This window comes from Loxodonta africana, chromosome 8 (assembly GCF_030014295.1).
Source record: "Loxodonta africana isolate mLoxAfr1 chromosome 8, mLoxAfr1.hap2, whole genome shotgun sequence".
In the NCBI taxonomy this organism is placed as follows: domain Eukaryota; kingdom Metazoa; phylum Chordata; class Mammalia; order Proboscidea; family Elephantidae; genus Loxodonta; species Loxodonta africana.
In genome coordinates, this window is record NC_087349.1 from 17,028,978 (window position 1) to 17,042,981 (window position 14,004).

General features: G+C 47.6%; 1 protein-coding gene across 25 annotated transcripts in view; it reads left to right on the forward strand.

Annotated features, from left to right (window-relative positions):
• Positions 1–14,004, forward strand: part of PLXNA4 (plexin A4) — a 516,957-nt gene that overhangs the window by 6,367 nt on the left and 496,586 nt on the right. Inside the window, exons 2-3 of one of the 25 annotated variants that reach the window (XM_064289709.1) lie at positions 3,901–3,974; positions 5,109–6,425. The exons of 22 other annotated variants lie outside the window; for them this stretch is intronic. The gene's annotated coding sequence lies outside the window, so the exon portion shown is untranslated. 2 more of the 25 variants (XM_064289710.1, XM_064289711.1) reach the window with 2 other exon arrangements.

Below are 14,004 nucleotides of genomic sequence, written 5' to 3' on the forward strand. Positions count from 1 at the left end.
AAAGACTAAACCCCTTGCTGTTGAATTGATTCTGACTGATAGCAACCCTATCGACAGAGTAGAACTGCCCCTTAGAATTTCCATGGAGTGGCTGGTAGATTCAAACTGCTGACCTTTTGGTTAGCAGCCAAGCTCTTAACCACTGCACCACCAGGACTCCAGCCCATAAAGATTACAGCCTAGAAAACCCTGGGGCAGTTCTGCTCTATAATATATAGGGTCACCATGAGCCCATTGACTCAACAGCACCTAATGACAACAAGAACAAATGTGGGGTCTGGAACTAGAGGGTGAGCAAATTATTGCATTGCTTTGGCCCAGAGGTCAAGAGGAGGGAGAGAAAGCAGAGCCTCAGAGCTGGTGGAGTGCTTCTTCTCTTGTTTAGCGGTTAGCATGTGAGGGGAGCTTGTCAGGGCCGCAGGTGTCAAGGACGGGTAATTGGCCCAGCCCTCGTGGAATGTCAGCAGACAGGGCAGAGATAGCCAGACTTGTCAGAGCCTTTAATACACTAACGTGGATTGTGAACTGTGCAGCGCACCCGGGAACCCACCGAGAACCTGCCTTCACTCGGAAGGAAGAAAAGCAGCTGGAACTTCAGGACCACAGCGATAGCATGAGGCATCATTGGGGTGCTCCTGCAAGAGACTGCGCAGATGGCTGAGGCCCAAGATTAGAGGCGGGGAGGATAGGTGAGGCCCAGATTTGGAGGCCTGGGGGGTCAGGTGGGGCCAAGCATATCTGGGCAGGTGCCTAAATTGGGTGTCTGGGGTCACCCTCTTACAGGGGTTCCTTAGAAGGAGCATGTGGCTTCAGAACAGAGTCAGACAGTGGGGGCAGCATGCTATAATAAAGCATCTTTCCGCTCCCAGGGCTCATGCTCTGTGGCACCAACAGCCAACCACACTGTGCTTTACCCAGTTTCAACCCCGTGGAAGCCACCATGAGAACGGGCTCTAGGCAGATTTCAAGAGACTTACCTAACTTGTAGCTATGACTACCAAAGGGATACCTTCCACACTCCGAGGGGAATCGTCCACACCCCGGTTTATGACACCCAAGGGGCATGGCTGCCTGGAGGCATGAGATGACCGCAAGTGACCTCTACCACCATCCTAACTTAAGAAGCATCGCAGGCATTGAAATATAAAGCAACAGGTGACCTTCTGCATAAAATATTTTCCATTAGCTCTATTGGTTGCCTTTAGCTAGGCCCTCTTCTTTTTTTTTTCTTCCTTTTTTATGTGGTAAAAATATACATAAAACATTTGCCAATTCAACAATTTTTGCATGTATAATTCAGTGACATCGATTATGTTCAGTGTTGCACAACCATTATCAGTATCCTTGTCTGAATTATTCCACCACCATTGACATAAACTCAATGCCCCCTAAGCATTAGCTCTCTCTTTCCCCTACCTTCCCACCCCTGGTAACCACTAATAAGCTTTGATCTCTATGTTGTTGTTGTTAGGTACCATGAAGTCAATTTCGACTCATAGCAACCCCATGTAACTAAGTAGAACTGCCCCACAGGGTTTTCTAGGCTGTAATCTTTGCAGGAGCAGATGGCCAGATCTTTCTCCCGGTTCAAACCACCAACCTTTCGATTAGCGGCCAAGCGCTTAACCATTGCACCACCAGGGCTCCTTTTGATCTCTGTATTTCCTGTAAGTGAGATCATATAGTATTTACCCTTTTGTGACTGCCTTATTTCACTCAGCATTAAGTTTTCAGTGTTTTGGGGTTCACCCACGTTGTGCCATGTGTCAGGACTTCCTTCATTTCTCTTTATGGCTAAGTAATTATTCATGCTTTCCTTTCCTTTTTTTCAAAACAATTTTTGTGCTTTAAAGCCCCTCTTGAGTCAGGCTGGGCAAAGAAGTGATGGTGCCGTGCCTGTGACCCCTTTCCCAGCTCTCTTCTCCCCTTAGCGACTGACCCGTGCCTGCCTCCCCTGAAATGCACTTGCCCTTGACTGGTGTGACTTTCTTAGAGATGTGTGCCTGTGTTGGTGTGCCTGCCTGAGATTTCTGGCCTCCAGACAGTCAGGGCCAGCCCTGGCTTGAAGCATCTTGTATGCAGCCAGAAACTTCATGTGTACTTTTAATAGTGACAAAGAAGCTGCTGGTGGCCATGGCAGGAACAATGGCACTGGACTTGTTTGTTTCCATATGCCTTGGATTGTGAGAGCTCCTGGAGGGCAGGAGACATTTCTTCTCTTTGGATCCTCAGTACCCAGCTCTGAGCCTATCACACTGGAGGCCATCAGTAAATATTTGCTGAATAAATAGAATAAATAAATGGAGCAGGGCAAGGAAGGGAGGAATGGCCCAAAAGGGCACACCTGGGGAGGTGGGAACCAGGCCAGGTGGCAGTGTTTCCTTCCCAGTAGGACAGGAGAAACATCAATGTCGACTGACTAGCTTTTTTTTTTTTCATTGTGCTTTGGGTGAAAGTTTACAGAGCAAATTAGTTTCTCATTAAACAATTCATGCACAAGTTGTTGACTGGCTATTTGAAAGAGTTGAGAGAAACCAAGTGCCGGCTGAGCTCATGGGCCACTCTACAGTGTTCCCTGGTGGTGGCGGTCTGTGGGCAAGTAGGGTGATACACCTGGAGTTGAATTCTTGTTCTCCATGTAAAACTCCCTATGGGTTTAGGTGCCAATAGTTTGGGAGGAGCAACCAAACTGCCTTTTCCAGAATCTTCCAAAGGCTAGTCCACAAGATGCTCTGTGGACTAGTAAGTTTTGGAAACACCTTATCCCTGTGTCCTCCTCTCGGAAATTCAAAATGCCCATCTTAGGATATTAAAGATGAAGGAGGTTTGCTGTTATGGATTGGATCGTGTCCCCCCAAAATATGTGTTGAAATCCTAACCCCTATACCTGTGGCTGTGACCGTGTTTGGGAATAGGGTTTTCTTTGTTATCTTAATGAGGCCAAACCACTGTTGTGTGTCTCCTAAACCTAATTGCTTCTGAGTAATATATGGAGCAGCAGAAACCAAACCAAACCAAACCTGTTGCTGTCCAGTCAATTCCAACTCGTGGTGACTCCATGTGTTACAGAGTAGAACTGCTCCATGGAGCTTTCTTGGTTGTAATCTATACAGAAGCAAATTGCCAGGCCTTTCTTTTAGTAGCCAATCACAAACCGCTTGCACCATGCAGGGACCCAAGGAGCAGCATAGACACAGATTTAAGCAAGGATCTTCCCCTAGGCCCAAAAGAGACAGAGAGAAAAGTCCCCTAGAGAAGTCCCCTAGAAGTCCCCTGCTGCCCTGAATTTGGACTCCTAGACTCCTAAACTGTGACGAGATAGATTTCTGTTCTTTAAAGCAGCCTCTCGTGGTATTTTAGTCACAGCAGCACTAAGAAACTAAGACACTGCTGTTGAGAAGCCTGTTTAATTATTTTTAAACAACCATTTTTCCATCTATTTGATCATGGAATCCCTTTGTGGGGGTGTATTTACACTTATTCACATTCCTAGGAATGAGCATTGGACAGAGAGCACTTTGGGAAACACTGACCTTAACTGGGGGCTTTCAAGTTTGAATTCGGTTTGGAGGAGAGAAGCCAGAAGGAGGAGCCCACTGGACAGCCAAAACGGGGGACTTGTGTGGTCCCACCTTCCTCTCCTCCTTGCTGTTTGCTTTTGAGAATCCCAGAAATGTCTGTGAATTCTCAAGAGACTCTGGTTACCACCGTCTCGCGACCCACCTTCAGGTGTGTCTTCTCCAGTAGGGCCCTATCCAGAAGTGCAGCTCCAGCCATGACAGGTTTGCAGAAATGTTTTCAACAAGTAGCACTCCTTGCTTTCACGTAATAGATCAAGACAGACGTTTGCAAAATATGTGAGTGATGACATTTACCTTTTCGATATTTTTTTTTTTCCAGCTACAGTTATTGAATCCGAGGCTTCAGTAGAACTGGCAAAGATAAATGTCCTGAATTAACAAAGAAGGCTGGAGGTATTAAGACACATCTTAATACAAGTTTTTTCTTCTGGAGGAATAAACTTAGCTATTCTAGAGAGGGCTGAAGGTTTCAAATTAGACTACAAATCCATGGTTTCCACCATTTGGTAGTGACACCCCTGGGGAATGGGGTTAGGCATTTCTCATGGGAAGCATTTTCACTGCCTAGTATACACTTTGCACAGGTAATGACGTATGTGTGTGTGTATGTGTGAGAGAGAGAGAGTCGGGGCTGGAGGGAGGGTATAACCCCATGGTATCTGGGTTTAGCTCCCCTGGGGACACTGGCAGATAACCCCACGCCCAATTATGGGGTAGCCATCATGCTTTGCCGGAGCACAGTTCTCCTTTCCAAAGTGAGTAACAGTTGCTAGCACACTTACCAACAAAATTCCCCCGGCGCCCATTCATAAAGCACCGCACTGGTGATTCTATCAGCATTAAACCGTTTGGTGACTGAGCTTAGAATTATAGGAATCGAAGAAATGAATTAGCAGTAAATCAAGTCCCAGCTGAGTTCAAACCTTACTGCAGTGCATTTTGAATTAAAAACATCTTGCTATGATGAAGCCGTGGCAAGTCAAGCGGTGGAGCTCTGTCACTCTTGACTTGGAGAAGTGTGGCTGTCACCCTTTGAAAGGGAAACCCTGATGACAGCTTGTATTAATTCCCGGCCACGCTGGGAAATTGCCACTTCATTTCTTCTTCATAAACTTTTGGGTTTCATGTCTGAGGAAGAAATCCTGTCTGCAGGGATACTGCAGAGCTTTGGGAACAGGGCAGCGGGGAGCGGGCTCGGCCCACGGGGGCCATTCGTTGGGCTCTCTTTGGTCGTCTTTGAGGGGGTGGAGTGGAAGGGGAACGTGGGCCCCCGGTGTCCTGCGGTTTGTTTCTCTGCTTTGTCCCTATGTGATTCTTCTTGCTGGGGGATCTGCACAGAAAGCCAGCAAAGAGGCCGCTTAGATGCGGTCACAGGACTGCCATGTAGCAGTGACAATTAGGGTGTGATAGGAAATCGTTTTTGTAAGGTACCAAGCCCTGTGAGTGGAGCTCACCAGGAACGTGGCTCTGGCTTCGCCAGGCCAACTTTTTCCTCTTGCAAAATAACCCCGGGGTTTTCATTTTCAGAGCAATTGAAGAAGTATTACGTGCCAGCGGGAACGGGGAGACCTTGCTTCTAATCCTAGGTCTGCTGAATGTCTGCCTTGCTGGGGGACCTAGGGTAGGCCTCCATTTCTCTTTCTTGGAAGCCGGGAATCAGCCCTGCTGTTCCCACCTGAAGCCTGGAAGGTGAGGAGGAATGTGGCTTTATTAAAGGGCCTGGAGAGCACCACAAAAATGATCCTATATACATCCAAGGCCAGAGAACACCGAGAAAGAGAGAGTGAAAACCAGACTCAGCCCTAGCCCGGTTTGCCAATCTGGTGAAGAGCTGTAAGTGACAAAGGCCACTTGCAGAACATCAGAAAGGAGGATGTGACTGGATGGCAAAGGACGGGAGAGGAGGAGGGAATTGGTGTGGGAGCTCTGTTCCTGGCTGGGGCATTGTGGAGAAGGGTACTGAGGATCCACCCAGAGATGCCTCAGAAGAAAAGCCTCGTGACCTACCTCTGAAAAATCAGCCACTGAAAACCGTATGGAGCACAGCTCTACTCTGACACGCATGGGGTCACCATGGGTTGTTGTCAACTTGGCAGCGACTGGTTTGGTTTGTGTTTTTTTCCTTCTCCTGGAGAGAAAAATACCCCACTCCATCAAGTCCACCTAGACCCTTTCAACCCAGTGGTCCCCTGGGGTGCTGTGGAAGGTCATCAGGGACCTCAGACAGTGTAGGGTGTCTCCCTAGCACATCACAGCTTAGACTAGTCTTCTATAATGAGGGATTCTGGGAGTCCAGCCCCAGAGAGTGTCTTCAGCTGCAAAATTGCAGTGCAATTTCAATGAAACAATGGAAATACTCTTTGCTCTGGATTGCTCCTGGGTATCTCAGGACTGCTCATAAAAATGGTTTGTACTGTGGACTCTCTTGTGAAGAGGGAACATGGGGCTGGGTAGGTATTTTCAAGCTCTAACATTTCAAGAGCCCCACGGAAATGACGAGATTTCTGTTCTTCATTCCATACGCCTCTGTACCCAGCCCTTGTACATTTTATCAACTGCTCTCAGGACATAATATATTTACGTAGCTACACCTTTGGTCTCAGGGAGCTCAGCGGTTCTTTCCAGTTTATCTGGTGGCAAATTGTTTCCTTAAGAGGGGGCAGAAGGCAGGGCCTGAGATGCTAAGAAAGGAAGTGCCCTAACCACAGTGTTCCGTGGTCTGGGCCAAAATAGAGCAGCGTCTGCAATGCCTTGCACTGTCTTTGTTGATTCTCCTACAGAAATAGCTCCCCACTTTGGCACAAGAAGTCCCTCCTGAAGGCTGTCTCAGAGTCTGTGACAAAGGTAGGGAAACCCCATGGCCTCCTTTTCTTGCACCATCTTCTTATGTTTCGTTTTGGAGACTTCTCATTGAACTGTTGGTTATCAGATGTCCTCAGTGGGGCTTCTGGTTCTATGCTTAGAAGGGAAGATCCAAGGAAGGAGGCAGATGCCCATGGTGCAAGACATTGACCGTGTGCATGGTGTCAAATTGGACCAAGAATCTCGGAAGTTGATGGGCCTAGGCTGGGGCGTGAGGGAGGTAGGAGAGAGCAAGCTTTGCTTGACCCAGTCCTAATTTCATGAACCAATGATCAAGAAGATGGCACCGGATCAGGCAGCATTTTGTTCTGTTATACATAAAGTTGCCATGCATTGAACCTGGCTTGATGACAATTAACAACAGTCATTTTGTGAAGAAGTTGCTGCAGCTTATTCTACTCCTTTCATTCCCTCCTCTAGAACGTGATACTAGTAAGACTGAACTCTTCTTGGCAAATACTTAAAAAAAAAAAAGCTAATTAAATCATTTTCTAAAGACCGTATTTATATGCATGGCTGCTACATGTAAGTGAAATGGATTTTTATTTGCCTCCAGAATTTGAGATGTGATAAAAGTTCTCTTGCTTTAGATTTGATTGGGCCCATTTTGGGAGTTCTAGTAAAAAGCTTGAGGAATATCATAGGGCCAAATATAGAAAATTAACTTCTGAAAATGTCAAGCAGCATTTCCCCACAGGTATTGTTTTGAAAGAATGGCATTTTCATGTAAAATTTATATTTGCAAACTTTAAAATTCTTTAGGCGTGGGAGAATTTTTACCACCTAACAGATCTTGCAAATTTTGCAAGTAGCCTTGTCCCTCCCCATGATTCTGATCCAGTATCACCCAGAGACTAGGTGAACTAGATTCTGCAAATCCAGGCTGCCAAGAATTTACTTATATGATTTATTGGCTGGCATTTTTGTATTTACATCTCATGTTCCCATTTGTGAAAGCTCCTTTGAAGCAGGTCACTGTTGTATGTATACTTGCAGTTCCCTTTGGACCCAAAAAGGTATTGTTTGATTTTTCTTCTCTCTTTACATGTTAAACTTGGTTTTCAGAGTTTATGAAGCTGCAGTACTAGGGTGCTGGGCAGTAGAGGGCATTACACATATGGAAAGGACAGTGCCTCCCCCGGAAGTGGGAAGCGGCTTCCTGTGGAGCCTGCATCTTGTGATGGCTGCGTCATGGGGTTTAGTCCTCTATTTAATTCTCATCACTCACTAACACATTGTGAAAAGAGTGGCTAGCGAGTCAGGAGTCTTTTTTTTTTTAAATTGTGCTTTAGGTGAAAGTTTACAGTGCAAATTAGATTCTCATTCAAAAATTTATGCACAAATCATTTTGTGACATTTGTTGCAGTCCCTGCAATGTGTCAGCACTCTCCCACATTCCACGCTGGGTTCCACGTGTCCATTGGTCCAGCTTTCTCGTCTTTGCTTTTGGGGGGGTGTTGCCCATTTGGTCCTGTATACTTGATTAACTAAGAAACGTGTTCCTCACATGTGTTACTGTTTGTTTTATAGGCCTGTCTACTCTTTGGTTGAAAGGCGGACTTTGGAAGTGGCTTTAGTTCTGAGTTAGCAGGGTATCCGGGGCTTCCTCCAGCCTCTGTCACACCAGTAAGTCTGTTCTTTTTTTGTGAATTTGAATTTTGTTCTACATTTTTCTCCTGCTCTGTCCAGGACCCTCTATTGTGATCCCTGTCAGAGTAGTTGGTAGTAGTAGCTGAGCATCATCTAGTTCTTCTGGGCTCAGGCTGGTGGAGGCTGCGGTTCACGTGGTCCATGAGTCCTTTGGACTAATTTTTCCTTGAATCTTTGTTTTCTTCATTCTCTTTTGATCCAGATGTGATGGGACCAATAGATGTATCTTAGATGGCTGCTTGCAAGTCAGGAGTCTTGACTCCAGACTTACCATATTGCCAGTTAGACAAATCAGAGTCGCTGATACTTCCTTTCCAGAATGAGAACTCTGTAGAACTTGGCTGATTTCTTGTTGTCTTTGGCCAGGTAATTATGAGGTTTTGCAAAGTTGACAACATAAAAAAGAGGCCATCAAAGTGAAATCCAAGGGAATGAAAAGATGACACGATGGACAATCAGTTGCCATTCTGGTAGTTGCTAGCTTGCTCTGACCTACTCCCACCGCCCTGCCCCATTCCTTCCACCTTCCACAAAGAAAATCTTCAGTTTCAGGATTTCTCCAACTCTTCTCCCACTTGTCTTCTCTGGGCCAAACATCTTGGCTGTGCTGGCCACTTGGGAGCCTTTGCCAGGGACAGGAGTGACCCAGTCTTGGTCCACGTGATGGAGGGCTCTTGCTCTTGTAATTACTTTCCACGTTGATTGAGAGCTCGCTGTTGCTCATGCCAGTAGGCCTGGACCCACATCTGATGTTGACCGTGACAGATGTGTGGAGGGGAAGCCACAATCTGCGGAGGTGGGGGTAGTGAAGCCCAAAGTCAGAATCCATCAATGTGTTAGTGCTGCTGGTCAGAGAGACCCCAAACTGAATTAGTCCCTTAAAACTAACCCATCCCACAGTTGGTCCATAACCAGCAGGTCTCTAAAACACCCCCTCCTGACTTTTTGTATATGTTTTACATGAACTTCTACCATCTGGCGATTTATTCACTAATTTTTTTTAAACTTAAATCTGAACTTGTATTTACATATCATATTAAATTTAATTTTAGATCTAATTTTGACCCTGTTCCATCTTTTAAGCCAGTTTTAATTTTGTGTCATCACCAGCGATGGGTAGAGCCTTACCATCACATTGCATGGCTTCTCTCACATACCTCATTTGGCCTTCACAAGTCCCAGAGTTTGTCATCAGCAAATTTGATTAAGTGTGACGCTCAGTCTCCATTCAAATTACTGATAAAAATGTGAAACAGGCATTGCCAAGGACATACCCTCTGGCATGGCCTTTCCTGGAGAGCTTCCCTTCTCGGTTTGACAAATACCCATGGAGTAACCTTCTTGGACCCGAGAGGTGGGGAAGCACAGAGGACCAAGCATAGACTTAGGAGAGAGGCAGATCTAGCATTGCAACCTGACCTATGCCAATCTGGCCATTCCCAGCAGTCAGATTACTTGGGGGCTTAGTTCCCAGTGATGACAGATAGACGAGAGTTGTGGTCTTCTCTTCCACAACTTTCTCTGGGATGGATGTCACCACGCAAGCAGGTCTCAGACTGAATTCTACCACATGTACACATTTGTGTTAGTGAGCAGGCACAACAGAAGTCATGGGACCTGTTCCTGAAGCCCCCTCAACCCTGTGGGTGAACACATGGGGTATGTGTCAGGCTGAGCCCCCAGGCCACCTCTGCGAATCCAGGGTACGGTACAAGTATCGTCTGTGCGTGCCAGGGAGTGAAGAAAGTTGGGAAGCATTGGCCCAGTTGCTCTGACAAGTGAACTTTGGAGACTGGCTTACTTGAGGCAGATACAACAGTATTTCACTTGGAGATTTCAGCTCACCTCCTTGTGGGATCAGAGGACAGATCCTTTGAAAGATGGTGCACAGAGCCTGATGGGAGCCGTAGGTCAAGAACAGCACCTCAGAGGGCTCTGGGCTGCCAGATTCTTGTGCCCCTGGAGCCAGGATGCCTGGATGGTGTTTCTAATCAATCCATCTCTCTTTGACATCACTTAATTTCCCATTAAGGAGCCCTGGTAGCAGAACGTTTAAGTGCTTGGCTGCTAACTGAAAGTTTGGTGGTTCAAACCTCCCCAGAGGCTCCATGGGAGAAAGACCTAGTGATCTGCTCCCATAAGGATTACAGTCTAGAAAACCCTATGGGTCAGTTTTTTGTCACATGCGGTTGATATGGTTCGAAAATCAGAGTACAGCCTAGAAAACCCTATGGGGCAGGTCGATTCTGTCATATGGGGTTTCTGTGAGTTGGAACTGATTTGATGGCACCTAACAACAGCAACAGCAGCAATTTCCCATTAGAAAATTCTCTCTAACACCTCTTATTCTCTTTAAAAAACCCACTAGTGCCAACCAAAATGCTGTCGTTCAAGCTGTCATTGCGGACTCTTGAGTGTAGACTCCTGATGAAAGTCTTTTGAAAGCCACCTCCCCAACCCTGGAGAGCGTGTTTTTGGTGACTGTACTTCAGGTGGTAACGAAGCATCCTTGGGTGTAGATGGAAATGAATGTGCACGCATTACACCTCGCTATTCAAGATGAAATATTTTAAATTACGTATAACCCTCCCCCCCAAAACACACACACACACACACACACAGACACACAGACACACACACCCACACACCCCCCAAACCAATTGCCCTGGAGTCAGTTACAACTCATGGAGACCCCATGTGTGTCAGAGTGGAACTGTGCTCCATAGGGCTTCTGATGGCTGGTTTTTCGGAAGTGGATCACCAGGTCTTTTTCTGAGGTAGTTCTAGGTGGACCCAAACCTCCAACCTTTCAGTTAGCAGCTGAACTTGTTAACTGTTTGTACCACTCAGGGACTTCATCAAACTCTGGCTCGTTAGCAGTGTGTCACAACCCTCTCCGACGTTCAGTTTCCTTATCTATAAAAGCATACAGTAATACTTCCGTGACAGGACTACTGTGGCAGGAAGTGACGTAATGCATGGACAATCTTTTGCACCCTTCTTGGCACATATTGAACTGCTCACTAAATGGTGGCATAATATTGCTGGGAGTCACTGGTTGCTCTTCAGAGACCTAAAACTTGTTACTTCTGCTTTTTGCCACCCTGGGTTGGATTAAAATGCTCCCATTTTCTTAGTTTAGAAATAGTCACATCTGTTTCTGGCCCTGGGCTTCAGTGTACCTACCACCTTGAGGCCCTACAAGCAAGTGGGGAGAGAGGAAGGATAGGTGACTGGCCACAATAGGATCAATTCTGATCCTCCCTCTGATTATGATCCCTTAAAAAAAGATTTTAAAATGTTCATAGGGATTCCTCCATTTTTGGAAGACCCATGTCTTAGTTTTCTAGTGCTGTATGTCCTTGTTAAGAAAGATGCAGGGAGCTGCCGTTGAATTGGCTGCACTCGTGGGGACCCTATGTACAATAGCATGAAACATTGCTTAGCCCTGTGTCACCCTCACGGTCACTAGCATGTCTGAGCCATCATTGTAGCTCCCAGTCCATCTCACCGAGGGTCTCCCCTGCCCTCGCTGGCCATCTACTTCCCCAAAACCAATGCCCTCCTCCAGTGATTGATCTCGCCTGATGATGTGCCCAAAGTAAGCAAGTTAGATAACATTCAATCTGCCCATAGCGTTTTTCTTGGCTAATTTTCAGAAGTAGGTCACCAGGCCTTTCTTCCTAGTTTGTTTTGGGCTGGAAGCTCCACTGAAACCTGTCTAACGTGGGTGACCCTGCTGGCATTTGAAACACTGTTAGCAAAGCTTCCAGCATGACAGCAACATGGAAGCCACCACAGTACAACACACTCACAAGATGGGTGGTGGTGCTAGGAAAAGGTTGCCCTTTTCTTCCACTGAGTGCCTTCTGCCCATCGAGCTCTGGCTGACAGAGGGAATGCCTTTCCCTCATTCCCACAGAGCAGCTGCGCAGACCAGTGGGGACCTGCCATTGACACCTTACCCATGCCTCCTCTTGCTTTATGCCCTCCCCAGGGCCCCAGGTGACTGGAGAGTGAGGGGGCAGAGGGGTCACACGAGGGTGGGGGTTGAAGGAGAGAGCACAGTGCTCGACCCACAGACCCAAGGCTCCAGGGACAGCATTTCAGGCACTTCAGTGCAGGTGTGAGGGGTGGGTTTGGTGTGGGGGTGTGGGGGGAGGGAGGATTTGGCTAGAACCTGTCAACTAGGGAGTGAGGCCTGGTCCCAGGTTCTATGGGTCTGCTTTCAGGCTGGCCCTGGGGGCAGTGTCTCTGGCCCCTGTGTCACATTTCATTGACCCTGTCAGGAAGCTCTGCCCTGAGCTAATGACTGTCACTCCTTGCTTTTTCCTTGGATCTGGGGAGGCCTGGAGCTTCTTCCGCTGGGTTATGAACCTCCTGGGGCCAAATGCCATTAAGAGTGATATGGAAATGCCTGAAGGCCGGCTGAGAGCTGCCCTCTCCTCTGCTCCCACTTCCCTCAGTGTCCCCTCACTGTCATTCCAGAAACTGCAGGCCTCAGGGTGAGTGGGTCATAGGCCACACCTGGGGTGGCAGACACACACCTCAGGACAGACACTGTGGAGGTTTCCGGATGAGCTGGTATAGACATGGTGCCCAAGACAGGCAGCATACTGCCGTGAGGTGCAGGCAGAGACTGGCTGCCCCAGCCACAGAGCTAAGGAGAAGCTCTTTGCATGGCGGGTGGGCAGCCGGTTCTCATCAAGCAGGAAATCCTGGACTATGTGCTTTGTCCAGGCTGGGAGTTCACTCTCTGCCTCCTGGCTGAACTGCCCCCAAACCAGGAGTGCTGGGCCCCAGGCAAGATGTCTTCCTGGTGTCTCTTTCAACCTCAAGTGACTTCCACTTCAGCTGGTATCACTTAGGGGGTACCAGGGGAGGGGTGCAGGTACCTCACTGATCTTGTCCAGGGGAGCGTTTCTCTTGATGTTAATCTCCAGGGAAATGAAAAACCCTAGCTTCTTCAGTCCAGGGTTTTGGGGCCCAAAGGGGCATGTGTCTCCCCATATGGAGGGAAATGAACTGGAGTGGCTGAGCTAACCTGTGCTCTGAGAAGTGGGGTGCAGGCAATCTGATTGCCCTTTAGCTGGAAACTTCATCCCTGCAAGAGAATTTCCTCTTCTCGCCTTCCAGAGCCTTCCTGCTCTGAGGCGTGCTGCAGGAAATTGGGAGCTGATGAAGGAACAGGACCTGCCCCATTCTCACCCCCAAAGGTCCAGGGCCTTGGCTTCCCAGGCCCGGCTCTTGGGGCAGGGGTCCTTCCGGCTGCCCCGGTGGAAGAGGAGTAAGGCTAACACCTCTCAGTGAAAGTGGAGATTTACCAAGTGGCCCAGACTAATAACTCTCATTGTGGCTTCTTTCTCGGAGCAAGTGTTCTCTGAGAAATAAATCAAGCCTTCTGGCTTGTTTAAATGAAAATCTAGGAGCCTGCTCTCCAGACTGAGGAGTGGGCGGCTTTGCCAGCTGTGATCTGGACATGAGCTTGGAATGGCTTTTCCAGCCTCAATTAACGTCCTCCCTGCTGGTCACATTAACTCCCACCAGGGGCGTTCCTGTCGAAGGTAGGAGAGGTCCTTGGACCTGCACCGCCAACCTTGGTGTCTCAGGTGCATGTGGGGCATTGACGCACGTGTCCCTTCTCAGCCAACCTGCTAGTAAAATCCTGTCTCCTCCCTCTCCTTCCCCCGCCCCCTTCAACCTGGCCCCGACTCCTGATCAGACCTTGATTACATGTCTCATTGATTCTATCCAGCTATTTATTAATACACTAATTAGTATGCTCATTTAAAGGAGAGTGACACCGCTTTTAAAAACAAAATGTACAGAGGTGCAGGTTAATGGAAAGCATTTATTTATTGATGTCTGGTGTGAAGAAGGTTAGTTTCGGATGTTAAAAGGACATGGGTTT